The sequence below is a fragment of the Salmo salar genome, chromosome ssa01 (genome assembly GCF_905237065.1).
Source record: "Salmo salar chromosome ssa01, Ssal_v3.1, whole genome shotgun sequence".
In the NCBI taxonomy this organism is placed as follows: domain Eukaryota; kingdom Metazoa; phylum Chordata; class Actinopteri; order Salmoniformes; family Salmonidae; genus Salmo; species Salmo salar.
In genome coordinates this window covers 34,371,967-34,394,240 of record NC_059442.1, presented here as the reverse complement: position 1 = coordinate 34,394,240, position 22,274 = coordinate 34,371,967, and the positions used below count along the sequence as shown (strand labels likewise).

Here is a 22,274-nt window from a genome sequence, read left to right as displayed (position 1 = left end):
TTGATGGCGACACTACATCACTGCCAAATCTAAGGGTAGAACTCGAAAGTTCAAGCCCCTTGGGCGCTGCCATAGAGTTACATCAGAAGTGCTCATCCAAAAAGGCTCAAGGTCATTGGCCACAGATAAAATTATGTCAAATCACAATATATCTACAGTAGCTTTGATTGGACTGATCATGTCAACATCATACTTTCAAAATCTTAGCTAGTAGTCATCATCATGAGTGAAGTCGATAGTATACTGGCAAATCTTTTTTAATCCTTGTCATATGAAGATGAAATTATAGATAAAACGTATTGGTGCTCACCGGCCATTGGACATAAACATTGCACAATGTTGGAAATCCCAAATTCAACAGTAAGTGGTTTGGAAGGAATCAGTGGCTAACTGCAAACATTGCAAAGTAATCACTAGCCTGCTATTCAGTGGAGTGGGTGTGTGGTCCCAATTCTGGATTTAAGGGTCTCTTTTCCAACATTATAATGATAAACATTCAACATTGGCCATACTGTCAATCCAGCATAATTTGTGCTGCGCTCAAAACAACTGTTAACTCAGAACTGGGAAATCAGACTTCAGTAAGTTCAAGACAACTGGAAACTGTGGTAAAAATGAGCTCTGACTGGGAAAATACATTTTGAACGGTCATCCAACTCAGAATTGTATGTCGGGAACTCTATCCGGAAGATCACTGACAACATCATGATTCAACCTTGTTTTTTTCAGAGTTCCCAGTTGTCATGAAAGCACCATAAATCCAGAGAATGCCAGACTTTGATGACAAAGTTTGATGATAATATTTGCCCACGAAGGACCGCCACGCCACCTTCCTGTTCAAATGAACACAGCACAACAAGGTGAGTGCAAAAATGTATTGTATGCTGCTGCATAAATTATGTAATATGCCAGGGAGATATGTATACTGTAGCTAAGAAAGTAATACGAAGTGTATTGTTGTGTAGTAAGCTGTTAGTAGCCCATGTGCGTCACCCTAGTAATTTGTCTATTTTCCCCTCTTAATTTCCCCTACTGTACTGTTCTGACTTGGTGGTGCGCATGTAGCCTATAACCTGTTTTAGAGAAATGTAATCATTGAATATTGTAAGAGCTTTCGTTGTCTGTTTATATGCCCCGTTTATTTATCCTACTGTTCTGACTTGGTGTACAGGGAGAACACTGTAAGAACCGCCCATGTTCTGAATTCTGTCGCTGTACATTTCAAAAGGGCTAAACAAGTAGTTATACTGACTACGTCCGTCCTAGCTTGCTCATTAGGCAAGAAGGTCAGTCATTGTGGAACATTTCAAGAACATTGAATGTTTCTTCAAATGCAGTCACAAAAACCATCAAGCGCTATGATGAAACTGGCTTTCATGAGGACTGCCACAGGAAAGGAAGACCCAGAGTTACCTCTGATGCAGAGGATAAGTTCGTTAGTTACCAGCCTCAGAAATTGCAGCCCAAATAAATGCTTCTCTGAGTTCAAGTAACAGACACATCTCAACATCCTCTGTTCAGAGGAGACTGCGTGAATCAGGCCTTCAAGGTCGAATTGCTGCAAAGAAACCACTACTAAAGGACACCAATAAGAAGAAGAGACTTGCTTGGGCCAAAAATTACAAGCAATTAGACCAGTGGAAATCTGTCCTTTTGTCTGAAGCATGGAGGAGGAGGTGTGATGGTGTAGGAGTGCTTTGCTGGTCACACTGTCAGTGATTTATTTCGAATTCAAGGCACACTTAACCAGCATGGCTACCACAGTATTCTGCAGCAATACGCCATCCCATCTGGTTTGCGCTTAGTGAGACTATCATTTATTTTTCAACAGGACAATGACCCAACACACTTCCAGGCTGTGTCAGGGCTATTTTACCAAGAAGGAGAGTGATGGAGTGCTGCATCAGATGACCTGGCCTCCACAATCACCTGACCTCAACCCAATTGAGATGGTTTTGGATGAGTTGGACAGCAGAGTGAAGGAAAAGCAGCCAACAAGTGCTCAGCATATGTGGGTACTCCTTCAAGACTGTTGGAAAAGCATTCCTTGATGAAGGCGGTTCATAGAATGCCAAGAGTGTGCACAGTTGTCATCAAGGCAAAGGGTGGTTACTATAGGTTATACAGTGTGTTTTTATGTTTTGCTGGTCGCATTATTTTATGCTATGTGTCACATGTTTTGTCCATGCCTGTTCTGTTTCTGTGGTTCTCGGCAGCCCAAAGCGCAGCTAATGCCTGTTTGATTCAGTCATAATGTCATCAAAAAGCATTGCTCCTCCTTCACTAGAACTAGAATGGTCCGACTACAGAATATATAATTTTGGGCAGATTGATGCTGTTATTTTCTTGATTTCTGAGTTTGATACAATGATTTTTGCTCTCTCTGAAGGCTTAGGTCCTATAGTCACGGTTCACCACTGCTGTGATCATAACCCATCCATCTTTCAAGGGGAAAATCCTTGGAAATTCAAATCTTCCTTTTCTTTGCCTTGGCATCTTAATTAGCGACAGGAGCATGCGACTGAGAGCAGCCGGCTGGGCTGGGTCTCTGGAAGGAAGGCTCCTCTCCAGCTTAGGGACGCACATATGGTCCTGTCATGTTCCTCCCTAATGAGGATTAATGGCAGCCATGACAGTCTCTTCTTCCAGAGAGCTAGAGACAACCACACTTAAAAGCCCACTTAACTTTGAACTCCTGAACTAGATGCCAAAGTTTCTTAATCTCAATGTGAAAGTTCTGAGGCCCCCTTTTAGACCCATGCTTTTGCTGTTCACTTTCAGGTACTGTATGTCATATTCCCCTATTTTGACTTTCTTACTAAGACAACCACAAAGATGTCTTATCTCTGGTGTATTTTTCAGTTTTGTGATTCCGCAGGAATTGAACAAAGGGTTTGTGTTTGACGTCAGTAAAGCAGCTGGTGTGTTAGAGTTTCTAGTGAGTAAGGTCCTGTCATTTCAATATAGATGAGTTTGCGTTGCTGAGATGATCGTCTACACTACGTCTATGTTCTCTGAATGATGCATCAGAAGGCCAAAGTTGTGTCTTAACACAAGTACTGAAAGAAACCAAATGAAAAGACGACTCATTAGTCCTTCTACCAATGTATTTATAAGTATTTTACCCTTAATGAATATGTTTAACTGTTTCTGAAAATGTCATTTGTTTTCTATCATCTCATGGTGAACACCTAGGATATTGAATATAGCTGTTACATATCTTAACGACAAGGCCATAATGTATTACACTCAGCACAATGAAACTTGTGCAGTCATTGTAACACTGTAGCCTCTCCCCATTCAAAGCTGACTGCAATGCCCTTTTCTACTTCCGCTAAAACGCTCAATGAAGGGAGATTCGTACTCACAGCTTTTCAGGCTATTGCAAGGTTCCATTGTTCTGCAGACACATGCAACTGCTTTGTGTTCCACAGTTCACACAAAGGACAGACAGGTGAGTGAGTCTCAGTGGGAAAGCACAGTGGTGGAAAAAGTACTAAATTCTCATACTTGAGTAAAAGTAAAGATACCTTAACAGAAAATGACTCAAGTAAAAGTGAGTCACCCAGAAAACATTACTTGAGTAAAAGTCTAAAAGTTTTTGGTTTTAAATATACATAAGGATCGAAAGTAAATGTAATTTCTAAAATATACATATTAAAAATACAAGAGTAAATCATTACATGCTTCATTTTGGCCAGGTCGCAGTTGTAAATGAGATCTTGTTCTCAACTGGCCTACCTGGTTAAATAAAGGTGAAATAAAATTAAAATTTAAATAAATGTCAAATGTCTTATATTAAGCAAACCATATAGCACCATTTTCTTGTTTTTAAATTTACCGATAGCCAGGGGCACACTTAAACACCCGGGAATCATTTACAAAGCATATGTGTTTAGCGAGTCCGCCAGATCAGGGGCAGGAGGGATGACCAGGGATGTTGTCTTGATAAGTGAGTGAATTGGACCATTTTCCTATCCTGCTAAGCATTAAAAATGGGACAAATACTTTTGGGTGTCAGGGAAAATGTATGGAGTAAAAAGTACATTATTTCTTTATGAATGTACAGTAGTGAATTAAAAGTTGTCAGAAATATAAATAGTAAACTACAGATACGTGAGGACGTGAGCAAAGCCACGGATGTCTCTGCCGTCCCCACTGAGTACCATGACCTCCTGGAGATTTTCAGTAAGGCACGGGCTACTTCTCTTCCTCCGCACCGTCCTTATGATTGTGCCATTGATCTCCTCCCAGGCACCACACCACCTTGTGGTCGTCTATATTCTCTATCCTGCCCGGAGACCAAGGCCATGGAAGAGTATATTGAGGAATCTCTGGCTACTGGAGTCATCCGTCCGTCTGCATCTCCTGCCGGCGTGGGGTGTTTCTTCATGGAAAAGAAGGACCCTGCATCTGTGCATTGACTACCGGGGTATAATGATCAAGAATCGTTATCCCCTACCACTCCTCTCCTCGGCCTTCGAACCTCTCCAGGGAGCCACCATTTTTCCCAAACTGGACCTTCGGAATGCCTACCACCTGGTTCGGATACGCAAAGGAGATGAGTGGAAGACAGCCTTTAATACAGCCAGTAGACATTATGAGTACCAGGTCATGCCGTTTGGACTCACCAATGCCCCCGCTGTTTTTCAGGCTCTGGTAAACGATGTGCTCCGGCACATGCTAAACCGTTCCGTGTTCGTTTACCTGGACGACATCTTGTTTTTTTCCTGGTCTGCCCAATAACAAATTCTTCATGTCAGACCAGTCCCTCAGCGTCTCCTGAAGAACCAATTGTTTGTGAAGGCCGAGAAATGTGAGTTTCACCACTCAACAATCTCCTTTCTGGTATATTTCATTGCTGATGGAAATGTCCAAATGAATCAGGAAAAAGTGAAAGTGGTGGTGGAGTGGCATCAGCCTACGTCCAGGGTGCAGTTGCAACGTTTCCTGGGGTTCGCTAATTTCTACCTCCGTTCCATTCGGGGCTACAGCACTCTGGCGGCCCCCCTATCAGCACTCACCTCTCCCAAAGTACTTTTCACATGGTCTCCAGCGGTTGACAAAGCCTTCGTGGACCTGAAACATCAGTTCACCACAGCATCCATCCTCGTCCATCCGGATCCATCCCATCAATTTGTGGTAGAGATTGATGCTTCTGATGTTGGAGTGGGGGCCACCCTGTCCCAGCAATCTGCACAGGACCAGAAGCTCCATCCTTGTGCCTTCCTGTCTAATTGTCTCAGTCCGGCAGAGAGGAACTATGACGTTGGCAACAGAGAACTCCTGGTTGTCAAGTTGGCGCTGGAGGAGTGGAGGAATTGGCTGGAAGGAGCAGAACATCCCTTTGTGGTCTGGACCGACCATAAAAAAATTGAATATCCCCATAGAGCCAAGAGCCTTAACTCCAGGCAGGCCTGGTGGGCTTTATTGTTCACCAGATTCAACTTCACCATTTCCTACCGTCCAGTGTCCAAAAATGTGAAGCCGGACGACCTCTCCCACATATACAGTTCCTCTGCCACACCCTCAGTCTCCGAAACCATTCTCCATACCTCATGCCTTGCTGCTTCAGTGGATTGGGGTATTGAAACCTTGGTTCGCAAGGCCCAACGTTCCCAGCCTGATCCTGAAGGGGGCCCGGCTAACCGGTGATTTGTTCCTAACTCAGTCCGGTCCCGGGTCATGGAATGGGCTCATTCCTCAAAGCTGACCTGTCATCCAGATTCCCGTCGTAGCCTAGCCTTCATCCGAGAACATTTCTGGTGGCCCACAATGGTTCCTGACGTCTCTGCCTTTGTCACCGCGTGCACAGTGTGTGCTCAGAACAAGACTCCATGGCAAGCTCCTTCTGGCCTCCTTCAGCCACTACCTGTCCCTCATCGTCCCTGGTCCCATATCTCTCTGGACTTTGTCACTGGGCTCCCTCCGTCTGATGGCAACACCGTCATTCTGACAGTAGTGGACCAATTCTCCAAGGCTGCCCATTTCATCCCTCTCCCCAAACTACCCTCTGCCAAGGAGACGGCCCAGTTTATGGTGCAGTACGTCTTCCGGATCCATGGACTCCCGGTGGACATGGTCTCCGACCGGGGTCCTCAGTTCTCGACTCAGTTCTGGAAGGCGTTCTGCACCATTATTAGGTCGTCTGCCAGCCTGTCCTTTGGATTTCATCCCCAACGGCCAGTCGGAGCGAGCCAACCAGGACCCTAGAGACCATCCTGAGATGCCTGGTGTCAACCAACAACACTACCTGGAGCCGACAACTGGTCTGGTTGGAGTATTCCCGGAACACCCTTCCCTGTTTGGCCACAGGACTCTCTCCTTTTTGAGTGCTCTTTGGGGTATCAACCTCCACTCTTCCCGGAACAAGAGCAGGAGGTCAGCGTACCCTCAGCCCTGATGTTCTCAAGACGAACTCCAGGTATTGTCGACATGCGGACCATCGTCGGACCCCAGCTCCCCGCTACCGCATTGGGCAGAGGGTATTTTTGTTATTTTTTTTTTTCACCTTTATTTAACCAGGTAGGCAAGTTGAGAACAAGTTCTCATTTACAACTGCGACCTGGCCAAGATAAAGCAAAGCAGTGTGACACAGACAACAACACAGAGTTACACATGGAGTAAACAATAAACAAGCCAATAACACAATAAACAAGTCAATGATACAGTAGAAAAAAGAAAGTCTATATACAGTGTGTGCAAAATGCATGAGGAGGTAGGCAATAAATAGGCTATAGGAGCAAATAACTACAATTTAGCAGATTAACACTGGAGTGATAAATGAGCATATGATGATGTGCATGTAGAGATACAGGTGTGCAAAAGAGCAGAAAAGTAAATAAAATAAAAACAGTAAGGGGATGAGGTAGGTAGATAGGGTGGGCAATGTACAGATGGACTATGTACAGCTGCAGCGATCGATTAGCTGCTCAGATAGCTGATGTTTAAAGTTGGTGAGGGAAATAAAAGTCTCCAACTTCAGCGATTTTTGCAATTCGTTCCAGTCACTGGCAGCAGAGAACTGGAAAGAAAGGCGGCCAAATGAGGTGTTGGCTTTGGGGATGATCAGTGAGATATACCTGCTGGAATGTGTGCTACGGGTGAGTGTTGTTATCGTGACCAGTGAACTGAGATAAGGTGGAGCTTTACCAAGCATAGACTTATAGATGACCTGGAGCCAGTGGGTCTGGAGATGAATATGTAGCGAGGGCCAGCCAACTAGAGCATACAGGTCACAGTGGTGGGTGGTATAAGGTGATTTGGTAACAAAACGGATGGCACTGTCATAGACTGCATCCAGTTTGTTGAGTAAAGTATTGGAAGCTATTTTGTAGATGACATCGCCGAAGTCGAGGATCGGTAGGATAGTCAGTTTTACAAGGGTAAGTTTGGCGGCCTGAGTGAAGGAGGTTTTGTTGCGAAATATAAAGCCGATTCTAGATTTGATTTTGGATTGGAGATGTTTAATATGAGTCTGGAAGGAGAGTTTGCAGTCTAACCAGACACCTAGGTATTTGTAGTGGTCCACATATTCTAGGTCGGAACCGTCCAGGGTGGTGATGCTAGTGTATTTATCCCTGTGTTTCCTGTCTCTCTGTGCCAGTTCGTCTTGTGTGTCCAAGTCAACCAGCGTGTTTTTCCCGTGCTCCTGCCTTCTCTATTCTCTTTTTGCTAGTCCTCCCAGTTTTGACCCTTGCCTGTTTCTGGACTCTGTACCCGCCTGTCAGACCATTCTGCCTGCCTGCCTTGACTTCAAGCCTGCCTGCCACTCTGTACCTCCTGGACTCTGAAATGGTTTTGACCTTTTGCCTGTCCACGACCATTCTCTTGCCTACCCCTTTTTGGATCAATAAACATCTAAGACTCCAACCATCTGCCTCCTGTGTCTGCATCTGGGTCTCGCCTTGTACCCTGATAAACACATCTGCCACGCTGATCCTCAACACTGGAGCCCCTCAGGGGTGCATGCTCAGTCCCCTCCTGTACTCCCTGTTCACCCATGACTGCGTGGCCAGGCACAACACCAACGCCATCATTAAGTATGCAGACGACACAACAGTGGTAGTCACCGACAATGTCACCGACAATGACGAGACAGCCTATAGGGAGGAGGTCAGAGACCTGGCCGGGTGGTGCCAGAATAACAACCTCTCCCTCAGTGTAAACCAAACAAAGGAGATGATTGTGGACTACAGGAAAAGGAGGACCGAGCATGCCTTAATTCTTATCGACGGGGCTGTAGTGGAGCAGGTTGAGAGCTTCAACTTCTTTGGTGTCCACATCACCAACAAACTAGAATGGTCCAAACACACCAAGACAGTCATGAAGAGGGCAAAGCCTATTCCCCCTCAGGAAACTAAAAAGATTCAGCATGGGTCCTCAGACCCTCAAAAGGTTCTACAGCTGCAACATCGAGAGCATCCTGACTGGTTGCATCACTGCCTGGTACGGCAACTGCTCGGTCTCTGACCACAAGGCACTAGAGGGTAGTGCGTACGGCCCAGTACATCACTTCGGCTAAGCTGTCTGTCATCCAGGACCTCTACACCAGGCGGTGTCAGAGGAAGTCCCTAAAAATCATCAGACCCTAGCCACCCCAGTCATAGACTGTTCTCTCTGCTATCGCATGGCAAGCGGTACCGGAGCGCCAAGTCTAGGACCAAAAGGCTTCTCAACAGCTTCTACCTGGACTATTTGCATTGTGTGTCGTCATCCCCCCCCCCAAACCTTCTTTTACGCTGCTGCTACTCTCTGTTTATCATATATGCATAGTAACTTTAACTATACCTACATGTACATATTGCCTCAATTAGCCCGACTAACTGGTGCCTGTATATAGCCTCCCTACTGTTATAGCCTCGCTACTGTATATTGCCTCCCTACTGTTATTTTCACTGTCTTTTACTTATCTATTGTTCACCTAATACCTCTTTTTTACTTAAAAATTGCAGTGTTGGTTAGGGCCTGTAAGTAAGCATTTCACTGTAAGGTCTACACCTGTTGTATTCGGCACACGTGACAAATAAACTTTGATTTGATTTGATACCATATGTAGCACAGTATGTGTTTGATGCCATTGAGGAATGAGCAAAGAAATCTAGTATGGGGGTATGATTGTCTTATCAGACTGTATTCTGTGATCAGATGAGAGAATTAAAGTACATGTACTGTCTGATTAATCATTATAAATGTCCCTTCCGATAGGGATACTCTAAGTAAGTTAATTGAAGACAGGAAGGGATTGAAAGTAAGCAATAAAATTATGCACACCAACGATTTCAGTCGAAGGGAATGTTTCTTTTACATTTCCATTTTTATTGCTGTCCATTCCAGGCCATTTCATGCACAAATCAACATCAAGCTTAAACCAATTTGTTTCCCTTCCAAACATTTCCATTACCATCACCCCCCACATAATGAAATATTGTCCATGTAAAAAATGTGGATGTACAGTTTGTGCAATATAAATCTAATCATGCCAGGGATCACTAAACATGGACTATGAAGTTATCTAATTTGTATCAACTTTATGGAGCAGAAAGAAGAGTTTGATCAGTGATGTAGAGACAACATTAATCAAAAATGTCAATTTACCTTGAAATACGGTATTAGCATTTCACTACCGTAAAAAAATACCAGTCAACAGGAAAAGCTCTACCAAGGTTGAAAAAAAAGCTTGCAAGAAGTTCACCTGAGAACAGATTTATGTAGGCTATATATCAGCTTCATCCTTTTTGGGTTTTGATCTGAGCAGATTGGGGGTTTGATCCTATTTTCTAGTGTCCACCTGTACTGTTTGTGTGTTGAGGTGTGGGAATGTGTAGCACAGGCTTTTCACAGTATAGTGATGAATGATGGCTGGGACTTTCAATTCCCTCTGGTACTCACCCTCCATACACTCCTTATTGCTCATACATGTACAATAAGAGTTGAAATAACATAAATGTCATTTGTTAATACATTTTACATGTTTTACTGGTGATCAAAAACACGAGAGATTGACCTTGAATGTCCAAAACCAAAGGCTTTACTTTTCCCATAAACTGTAAACACAGATACACTGAATATTCATCACTGAAGGGACTGTAATATAAATGAATTAACGAGCAGATACATTGACAGCGTGAATCTGCCTCTGATTTTATGGGAAAGGGGGATGCTGTCTAGCTGATTCACATTTAGTGTCACTATGTATAAGATATGGAGACAGAAGACCCCTTGGTCTTGTGCTCCCATTATGAGCTCACGTGTATCTGTCTCCAACTAGAGATGAAGTGGGACAACTGGAGCAATGGGAGTGTAGGGGAGGGGATGGTGGACTTTAGGAGGGGTTGTTGGGATTGTCCTGGTGTTGGTTTTGGAACGTTACATCCTGATGGATTTCATGTTTAATCAGCATATCTATTACTGGCTGTGGTCTTTTACAGAGGAGCTTGTTGTGGGGAATGGACAGGAGGGCTCAGTACTCTACTGTGATGTCTCTGAGGCTGTGAGGGGACCATGCTCCTGTCTGTCCATGCAGCCATAGTTGTGACATACACACACACACACACACACACACACACACACACACACACACACACACACACACACACACACACACACACACACACACACACACACACACACACACACACACACACACACGCTCCTGCCTTGGTCAGACTTACAGCTGATCCAGGAGTATGTAAATTATGCACACAAACACACACATGCATGTACGTACACACTCACTCAATAGGGAAGACTGTGTGGAGGAGACCTTCACCTCTCATCTCAGCCCGTCTGTCACAAACGCTTTTTGTCACCAGGCGTTCTGTGGTTCCCCTGAGCTGGTTGCCAGGCAACCCCGGCTGCATTAATACTGTATGAGCGGAAGAAGGAGCAGGGGAAGCCTCTTGCCTCTAGAGCATGGCAACCGCTCCGACGGCATCGGCGTGAGTATGAGACTGAGTCCCTCGCTCACAGCGCCCGCTCTTATAGCCGTACAGCTCAAACACATACTGTTCAGTAGACAGCAAGGGAAACACTCAGCCACTGGAGCAGAGGAATGGGGAAAGCCTGGTTAAGATGCTAATCATTTCCAGGGTGGAATCCACTTTCTGAAATCAGAAGTTGTTGCTTGATTTCATTATTTCTTTACCTTAAAATTGAAAATCCAGGATAGGACATCAGCTGAAAGTGTTTTAAATTGCTAAGCTGCATGAGCCAAAGTTTGACAGTGTGAATTAGTCTTTTAAAAACAGAGTCAAGTTGCAGGTTGATGTGTACAGTACTCTGAAAGAGGACTAAAGTCTTTGGTGGAATCAACTGGGGTTTGCAAAGCAAAAAGAAGTGAGATGGAATTATATACATGAAACCGCTTCCCTCCTCACCTGCTCATCATCTGACTCCCCACTTCAACCTGACATCATCTCCCCATCAGAAAAGGAGTGGAGAGGAGAAGAGGAGAGCACAACTGCTCCAGCTCCAGCTCATCAAGGCTGAGGAGGAGAAACTGACCACAGAGCGAACTTGGTCACTACTGAGATGCAACTTGGGGAGGAAACGCTCAACTGCCGCGGGGTACGACATCAGACGAAAGAAGCCTTTGAATTGGACAGCCTGGAAGACGAGACAGCCCTCTCCCTCGGATCCCGTGCCTCTCCACTGCCAAAGGATGAGAGGTGCCGACTTTTCCCTTAGTTGCCAGGGATATCTGTGCACTACGGAAAGGCAAACAACCCCTCCAGCATGTCCAATGATATGTTCCTCCTGATGCTCTGCAAGGTAAGTTATCTGCAAGATTCTCACCCTTATTCGTATGCAGTCACCTGGGGTTACTATAGGTCCAGGTGACAGTCTGCTGTGGGGACAAGTGTATATATCTGCTTGTTGACAGCAACAGATTTTCATATTTTATACAACAGTGTTATAGAAACGTATCAGTAGCCTAGATTTATCATCATGGGTTGTTTTGTCATTTTGCATTTTAACTAGGCAATTGATTAGTTATAATTTTTTTGACTAGAGGAAAATGTTGAAAAGTATAGTCATGGAAATAATAGGGTTTGAATCTTTTCAGGCAAGGTGTTAACTTATTCATGTCTGGAGGTAAAGAACAAAGCTGAGATTTGAGTTTCATAAAAAGTATGAATCCCCCCGTTAAATAGTGTTTTATGATAATTGCACCTCTTCTTTAGAGTATGACATTCTTAAACTTTTCCTCTTGAGGATATTGGGATATTGTTCTTTCACCATGCGGAATTTTCTAATTATTGAAATGAAGTGCTAGATGTACTCTACTGTACATGATAGATTAGAAGATAATGTATTACAAACTATTTCTTTTTCTTTGTTGCTAGTTTTACATTAGCACAGATAATATATAATTTGGTCAAGATCGATATCTGTGGTGTTGCTTTGTAAAATATAAAGGTAATAGCAGTCTAATAACTGGGTGGTCAATCGTAAAGGGTAAAGAGTAAATCAAGAAAATCTGATAAAAAAAGATCCAATGTGCTTCATATAGTGATCGAGTGTGTGCGGAGTTGTCAAATCAAATCTAATTTCATTGGTCACATACACGTGATTAGCAGATGTTATTGCGGGTGTAGCGAAATGCTTGTGTTTCTAGCTCCGACAGTGCAGTCATATCTAAGAAATTACACAACATATACCCCATACACATAAATCTATGTAGGAATGAATTAAGACTATATCTATATTGACAGTGTGATGTCAGAGCCGAACGGACTTAGGTTACAGTAGAATAGTATAGAATACAGTATATACATATGAGATGATTAATGCAAGATATGTAACATTATTAAGTGAATGAGATACCGTAGAATAGTATAGAAAACAGTATATACATATGAGATGAGTAATGCCAGATATGTAAACATTAGTGTTCCATTCCTTAAAGTGGCCAGTGATTTCTAGTCTAAGCCTATAGGCAGCAGCCTCTAATGTGTTAGTGATGGCTGTTTAACAGTCTGATAGCCTTTAGATAGAAGGTGTTTTTCAGTCTCTCGGTCCCAGCTTTGATGCACCTGTACTGACCTCGCCTTCTGGATTATAGCGGGGTGAACAGGCCGTGGCTCGGGTGGTTAATGTCTTTGATGATCTTTTTGGCCTTCCTTTGACATCGGGTCCTGTTGATGTCCTGGAGGGCGGGGTAGTTTGCGTTTGGCAGACCGTGAATGCGTGTACATGTGTAGTTTTATGTACTGTATGTATGTGTGGGTCCAAAAATCTGAGGGGGCACAAAGTACGTCAGGGTGGCTGGGGGGTGATCCGGAGGTAGGAGAATTTTGCATTTTTCAAACACCTGAAAAAACAGTTTACTGCAATCTATAGCCATAATCATTATGCTTAATAATTCTATGTAAAAAATATGTATATTTTTCTGCATATCTAATACCTCTTAGATATGCTGTATGTGTCCTCCTGACTGGTGGTTCTTTTTATTAAAGAAACTAAATATGCTTCTCTGCATCTGTGCTATAATCTGGTTAAAATAACTTAAGGAATGTCAGTCTTATTCAGTACATTTTGTTATTGCTTGCTTTTCAAAAGTCTACCAACCATGCCAGCAGGCATGCCAGCTAAGATAGTTATAGACCAGCTAGCTACTCTAACTTGATTGATAGCGTGAAATGGCTTCTTGGTAGCTACTGAAAAAAATATAAACGCAACATGCAATAATTTCAAAGATTTTACTGAGTTACAGTTCATATAAGGAAATCAGTCAATTCAAATACATTCATTAGGCCCTAATCTATGGATTTCACATGACTGGGCAGGGACGCAGTTGTGAGGTCGGTTGGATGTACTGCCAAATTCTCAAAAATTATGTTGGAGGTGGGTTATGGCAGAGAAATTAACATTCAATTATCTGGCAACAGCTCTGGGGGACATTTCTGCAGTCAGCATGTCAATTGTACACTCGCTCAAAACTTGAGACATCTGTGGCATTGTGTCGTGTGAAAAAACTGCACATTTTAGAGTGGCCTTTTATTGTCCCCAGAACAAGGCATACCTGTGTAATGATCATGCTGTTTAATCAGCTTCTTGATATGCCACACCTGTCAAGTGGATGGATTATCTTGGCAAAAGAGAAATGCTCACCAACAGGGATGTAAACAAATTTGTGCACAACATTTGAGAGAAATTAGCTTTTTGTGTGTATGGAACATTTTGGGATATTTTATTTCAGCTCATGAAACATGGGACCAACACTTTACATGTTGCATTTATATTTTTGTTCAGTATAGTTATGAGGTTGGGAGAATGGGAACCTACCTGGGCTAGCTAAAGCCAACTTCATAAAATTGCTAGGTGGCTAGTAGAATTAAAGACAAATAACAACAAGAAAATGTTAAGAAAAATGTCTATATTGTTTAGGACAAATCTGAGGTTGCATGTGTCCCTGTGTCCCCTATGGGCATGATGCCGCTGTGTGTGTGTATGTGTGTGAATGAGTGGGGGGTTGTTGTTTGTTTTAATTCCACATTTAAAACAATGCCAAAAGCAACTCTGCCTGTCAGACCCAGTTAGCATCTGGGAATGTTTGATATGCTCAGAATTATTCAAGAGGCAAAAGGTTTTACTCTTCACTGATCTGCAGACGCTAAACCCGATTAGGTGTAGCTGGAGAGCCTGGATGTGCTGTTCCAGGTACAGTATGAACGTTTCCTTCTTCCCATGGTGATGCTCCATTTATCTCGGCCACGCTTCCGGCTTTTGCTCTAAAATCCAGGAACCAGGTGTCAATCATTACTATTTAAACAAGTATATGACCTTAAATGCAAACGCTTGCTTGAACAAAAGTCTCTACTTTAGAAATCACATATTTCCTGGGAAATATCATACAGTATTTGGACTGTAACTGGATAATTTTTTGCATAATGATAATTAACTATAATGGACTGCATTTGATGATATGCACATGTTTTTAGTCACAAGTATTTTACTTTGGAAGTCTTCAGAAATGAACTGTGCTTAGTGCAACCAGAAATCTGTAATTTGGTGTCGTTTTCTTACTATAAGCCTAAAAATGTGACTACTGAAGTACACAAAGTACACCACCAAAAAAAATCGAACCTTAATTGTTTGTTTGAAAATCACTTTGAGCTGGTGTCTTATCTTCCAATTCCAAACGTAAGGGCCATTATGTACTTGGTCCTCAAACAATCAGGATATACCCAGGACGAAGACAAAACCTAGGGAGAAGTACCATAGTGATGAGCTCAGGTGTAAAACAAAGTAAAGATGACATACAGTACCCATGTGGCCATTGAGTAGGGTGCATTGTATAGGCCAAATGTCACAGCTTACCACACACCTTTCCTGTTGTAAAGCGTGAGGTTTGGACCGGCCAGCTAGCACAGTGGAGGTTTGTATGGAAGGACTCTAGAGCATTTGTTTGAGAGACGAACAGCTGCTCCCTGTGGTAAAGCTGTTTCTCTGCTCCCAGTTTTGGCAGGGACTCCATATCTCTCTCTCCCAAGTGCAGTTTATATCAGCAGCGAGCAGGCGTCTTCATGCATGAGGGCCCATCCAGCAGCATACTACACAATGAGTGCCATTCAGTTTGAGGGAAACCCTGTTTGTAGCACTCCCCAAGGCGAGCAATCACAGCCCATTGTTAGAGATCTCAGGTAAAGAAAGCACTCAGACCACTAGAATGAATCGGTTGGCTTGCTCTTTCCAGGAATATGCATGAATACAAAACATTAAGATAACAAATTATGTTCATCTCTGGACACTTTCAAGTTGGATTTCTTCTGTTGTCCATCACTTAATTTAATTTGCCTATGCTTACCCAAGTGACATTTGCTGGATAAAACATGCTTCCGAAATGAGTAATTGATGAAGTAATGATTGGTTAATAGTTCTACATTGTTTGAATCGAAAATGGTGAATCATCATTACAGTACCTCTTGCTTTTCCCAATCGATCACAGATGCCACAATATATTACCATACTTGACATACAGTATAACTTGTTCCACTTCAAGTTGAACTGTCCATTAACCAGAGGCTCAGGAGCTCCCTTTTCCTCAGGTTGGTGCCCTTATAATACCTGGTCAAATCTCTCACACACCTCTCACCCTGCTCACTTCACAGACTCTCACTAGACTGTATAATAGAGTAATACATGTCATGATTCTGACAGAACATTTTCCCTGCCAAACTGTTTGAGGAAGAACTGAAGCAAGATAACGTAAAGGGAAAAATATAGAGGGGCCTGAGAGCCGAGCGAGGACATAACAAAATCTCTCCTCATGCAGACCTGTTCCAAAGGTTACACAAATTTCAATTACACCAATGGAGGATTTGCAAATGAGCCTTAATAATCTGGATGTCGCAGATGTTAATTATAGCAAACAATCGGGTGAAATTGGATTCATCATCAGCCACAGCAGATGAACTGTTTTCTGTGTTGTAGACATTGTGATGGATGGGGAGCAGACACCCGCTGAATGTTAAACTCTTACTTACGGGGGTTTGCCCTCATATGGATTCAACTCAGACTGTGGTGCGTTTGCTCAAAGCCCCACTGGGAAATTGTCTCCCAGGGAACTGAAAGGAGAATGTGTTTGTCCTGTCAATAACCTATCCTTCAATCCATTTGATTTTGTTTTAATTATTGATGAGCTGAGCCAGAGAAGTAATGATATGGCCAACAAATGGATTCCAACTGACAGTGTGTTATGCTAGCTCCTCTCCATGGGACATCCCCTACATGACTAAAAGTATGTGGGCCCCTGCTCGTCAAACATCTCATTCCAAAATCATGGGCATTAATATGGAGTTGCCCCCCCCCCCCCCTCGCTGCTATAACAACCTCCACTCTTCTGGGAAGGCTTTCCAGTAGATGTTGGAACATTGCTGCGGGGACTTGCTTCCATTCAGCCACAAGAGCATTATTGAGGTCGGTCACTGATGTTGGGCGATTAGGCCTGGCTCGCAGTCGGCATTCCAATTAATCTCAAAAGTGTTCGATGGGGTTGAGGTCAGGCTCTGCGCAAGCCGATCTAAAAATGTTTTTTCTGTATAGACCTCTTATGGGGCACAGGGGCATTGTCATGCTGAAACAGCAAAGGGCCTTCCCCGAACTGTTGCCACAAAGTTGGAAGCACAGAATAGTATAGAATTTCATTGTATGCTGTAGCATTACAATTTCCCTTCACTGGAACTAAGGGGCCTAGCCCAACCTATGAAAAACAGCCCCAGACCTCCTTCATTAAACTTTACAGTTGGCACTATGCATTGGGGCAGGTAGTGTTCTCCTGGCATCCGCCAAACCCAGATTCGTGGCATTCTACTGCCAATGTTTCATTATGGAGATTGCATGGCTTTGTGCTCAATTTTATACACCCGTCAGCAACGGGTGTGGCTGAAATAGCAGAATCCACTAATTTGAAGGGGTGTCCACATACTTTTGTATATATAGTATACCATAATACAGATTAACTGAAAACTAGGCTCAACATTTTAAGCAGGGGCATAAAGCAGGGGCATAAATGCTGAAAATATTTCATTTGAATCATACTTTTGAAGTTATCAAAAAGATAATAATAATCGCCACACCAACCACGGCTTATAGCAGGTGGTCTTTCTATTTCTACTGTACATGAGTTTTCATGCTTTTACAGTTACAAGTGAACACATTAAAACCACGGAACCGTTAGAGGAGCAAGCTTTGGTCCTCTGGGTCGTGTCCGGAAGCCAACCTGCCCAGGCTGCTCCTACTGTGGGCTGACAACAGGCACCACAGACCTGGCAAATGCGGAAGACACATTTCAGTTGAATGCATTCAGTTGTACAACTGACTAGGTATCCCCCTTTCCCTTAATGTACGCTTCATAACCCATAAGCCATATAGAGACATAAATGCAAGTGTGGCGAGTAATTTCATCCCGTGAGCCATTCGCACGATGACCAGTGTGTCAGTCAAGATGGTCTCTCAGCTGCTCCTTGACAATGTTTTCCACTATGGCATAGGGCAGCTATTGTGTCAGTTCAATCATCTTGGGCAATCTGCTGAGATAGCCCATAAAGCAATATGTTTATTTTCAAGCGTTGCCTATTAAAAATTTCTAATAACATATTAGTTTCTCTGCTCCAAATAATTTCCAAAAGTCAGTTGATCTGTGTGTGCATGTTCCTTATAGCTCGCTACTACTATGTCTTAGCTGCCAGCGTATAACAGACGAATCCCTGGCTGTGACCCCACTCTCTGAGGGTATCTCAGGGGGAGTGGGATATTCAAAAGATACATTTCCATTTCACACCACACACTTGTACAGGTTACACACTTAAACATCTTTGAAATAGGACAAATATAAGAATCCCCTATTTGACATTATTGTTGATGTATTTATTGATTTTGTGTTTCTATTATTTTCCAGACTGGTCTGAGAGGGAAACTGCAGACCTTTCCTGGGAAAATGGTAAACACTGCCATCTGTGATGAAGAAACTGGAATGCAAGACAAGGAAGGTACAGAGGAGTCCATTCTGGCCATGCTCGGGATCATCGGCACCATTCTCAACCTGGTAGTCATCATCTTTGTCTACATCTACACCACTCTGTGACTGTGATAAAAAAAAAAACATTCCTATCGTTTGCATTGAACAGCACAGCAGACCTACTGGCTGCAGCCATGTTATTTGGCTGGGAATTGGGTCTGTGCCGAGGCGGTGCCGTGTTGTCGATCGACATTCCCAACGTTCAAAGGCATCTAAGACTGTGTGATTACCGCGACGCATGTAACCTACGGCATCGTCATCGAGCGGTGTTGAGACTATGTCTATGGGAGACTGGACCATTCCTATGGGGCCTTTGTCCGAGCCGTCAGTATCATCCCGAGTCTCTGATACTACTTTGACCTTTTAACCTGTAAATATGCATGAGGCTATCGCGAGCCCCTTGGTAAGTCAGCTCTCGAGATCTAGCTTTCTTACACAGGTGCCAAGACAAGGAGAAAGTTTAAAAAAAGGCCTGATAAACATTTTGATATTAAAAAGGGAAAAGCATGATAATCATACCCTCAGAATGGACAGATTACATTGAAACTGTAGACTGGAGAAGAGTCATGTACATTATGATGAAATTGATAGTTGATAGTTGATAACTCTATTTACACGAGTACTATCATATTGTTAAAAATTATGTTTACAGAAAAATACTTTGAACTGAGTGTGTTTAGTGGGTAGGTGGTAGCAATGTGCAAGTCAACCAGAGTTTATGATGGTTCTATAATATTTATTGTTGTGTTCTGACTTCTATTTTCAGGTAAATCTATTTTGGACCCTGTTACTTTGCATCATTATTTTATTGTACGTACAGTGATAGAAAAGGAGGCAACCGGTTTTTGTCTATCTGCTTTTTGGCACTAGCAAAATGGGAAATCTAAGACTTCTTGTTAGTGTTGCTGAGAGAAATCTTTTCAGGAGTATCAAGAATCCAAGTAAATGAAATTATGTTTCGTTTTGTTTTCTGGAGGTGAGTATTTGGTGAAGTAGGGGGTAGCATCAAATATGATCACAAACGTGTGATCTGCATGCGTCACGATATAGTATTAAAAAGAGCATTTAAAATGGTAATATGGGAGAAAATATTATTGTTCTAAATTTTATCTAAATGTATATAGCATTTACTGAGCTTTAGAGCTTTGACTGAATAGAGCCCTTTTTATGTTGCCCTCTCCTTCAGGACTGTGCCAAGTAAGTAATCTAACATAAACTTCTGCATATTAACTGCAATGCCTTGAGATGAGATGCATAGTGAATTTAAAAGCACAATTTGGAAATTACTATTCACAGTAAGTACGAATGTATGGGCAACTGTGTGTAAAGTGTATACGCTGAAGCCTACAACCTCTTGTGATTTCAAAAAAAGTGCCTGAGTTCAAGTTCAGTATCTCAATCCCATCGTCAAGATCTCAAAGCAGAAGAAGATAATATACATGGGGATCCAGTGGCAAGACAAACCACACAGAACAAAATCTGCAAAAGTGCTTGGCTAATTAACCTGGATCTAATGGCTATCTAAAACATCTCCAGAACACTGGTAACTCATTACAGATGATCCTAGCTCGTTGTATTATGATATCCTCCAATTTTGTCTACTCTTGATTTCCCTGTAAGGAGCCATTTGAAAAGGTTCGGAATTACTCCCAAAGGTGACTGGTTCCTGTTCCTATTCCTCCAGACATAGCAGATATTTGGAGGAGGTACAGTAGTGTAGTAAGTACATGGACAGTGTTGAGAATGTATTTCAGATTTGTAATTGAATTGTAAGTCCTTGCCTTTCTGTTTCTATTTATATTCTTGTGTAATTGAAATGCCTAGTGAAACCATATGTTATTAAATGCCGTTTCATAGCATTGCATGGGTCTCAGTAACCATGAGAATAATTTTATTAACCTTTGACTTGATATTCTAAAATCCCAGATTTAAGCTTTTATCAGATAATTCTATTTTTATGTAGTTGTATGCTTATCTTTGAATTCTCAGAGCCAGGTTTCCAGACTCCTGGACTAAAAAGCATGCTCAATGAAAAATGTAGTGCTTCTTAGTCCAGGATGAGTCTTAGTCTGGGTCTGGGAAACTGGCCCACAAAGCCTACTATACATAGTTTGATGGGTAATACTGGAAGTAAAAAGAAAAATACTTAAATCTTATCTTCCTATTCTTTTTCCCATGTCTAAGATAGTTTTTAAGCTTGCTGTTTTGTTAAAAAGAATTCAATAAAACCCATAAAAAATATATTGTGAAATTACACACAGTGTTGCCTTTAATGTCTTAAGTCAGACTTATATTTAGTAACTCTCATAAGTGGTATGAGTTTCCGACATTGTTCGAAGTTGAGAGATTTAGTGATGGGAAATTTGGGAAATAATTTACACCTGAATATGAAAAGGCACTCAAAATCATTCTCAACAGAGAGCTTTGATGAAATAACTTATTTTACACTGACAGTCAGACAGAGATAAATACACTGCTTTCAAGTGAGGGAGAAACATTTCATTTAGAGTTAACAGCGTTTCTTCTCCGTCAAATTCCAAATCAAATTGAAAGACAGAAAAAAAGAAAACACCACAAAGCACGGCGGACAAAGGGACCAAAACAAAATCATCCTAAACGAGTTTATTTTTATTCCGTCTCCTCGTTGTATGAACCATTTAGGTCATATATGTGTTGAAATAATTTCTCCCTCCATTAGGAATCCACTGGAATTCCAAACAGACTGAAAAAATGACAGCTTGAATCCACATTTCTTATATATATTGGATTAGGCAACGAACCAAGTAAACAGTGTTGTTTGAAGATGCACAGCTGCTTAAATTCAACCAAGCCCAGGAGCCTGCTTTAAGCTATTGTTTCACCTGGATACAGCAGCCAACACAGCTTCAGATCATTTCCCTTTGAAGCCAAGAGATGCTTACTGAAGAATGGGTGGAAGACTGCAATGTACCAGAGAGAAATGATTCAATCAAGGTCATTGTCCATGAAAGCATACAGGCTCTACATAAAGGATGCACTGAACTTTTTTTTTGATGTTATAATCTGGATGTTCAAATGTTAGGTTGGATAATATATTCAACAAACAAACATACCAACAACAAGATACTGTATGCACAGTAGGGCTGGGAATTGCCAGGGACCTCACTGTACGATATTATCACTATACTTAGTGCAAATAAGATACTGCATACATTGCCATTCTCACGATGTACAGTATATGTATTGCGATTCGATACTGTGATTTTGTGATTCGATGTTCCAAACATGTTGCTCACCGTATGTCTGCTGTAGAGGGACAAGAGAGAGACATGAGAAAATGAGTTTTGATCAGTCATGGAAATAAAAGTGCTGAAAACAAATTGGTTCCCTATTTAAAAAGAAGATGGAGAACAAGCTATGAAGGAAAATGTTTTGGTGCAGGTACAGTCAATTAGCGCAAAACTAATATTACGATGTACAGCAGCTACAGTATATTTATTAATGCATTCTATTACCATCTCTTATTCACTAGAGGTTCAACCCAAACTTTAGAGCTGCTTTACAAAATTAATTATTCCAATAACAGTGAGCTGGGGTCAAAATGTTAACTATTTTGAGTTATTCTTTGCCAAATTGTAAACACTACATAACAATGCAGGCATATAAAAATTCAGTATCCATACTTCAACAAGACTTATCACACTGAGACAGCTTCAGCATATACTCTGTCTCTCAAATTATTATTCTCAACAAGAAATAGGGTCAAAAGTGT

The 22,274-nt window shown here is 42.1% G+C and overlaps 1 long non-coding RNA gene across 1 annotated transcript; it reads left to right on the top strand.

The window, feature by feature from the left end:
- Window positions 1–10,911: 10,911 nt before the first annotated feature.
- Window positions 10,912–20,764, top strand: LOC106601387 (uncharacterized). The gene is made up of 2 exons (XR_001328003.2): window positions 10,912–11,772; window positions 18,404–20,764. It is a non-coding gene; the product is annotated as an uncharacterized lncRNA (long non-coding RNA).
- The last annotated feature ends 1,510 nt before the right edge of the window (window positions 20,765–22,274 follow it).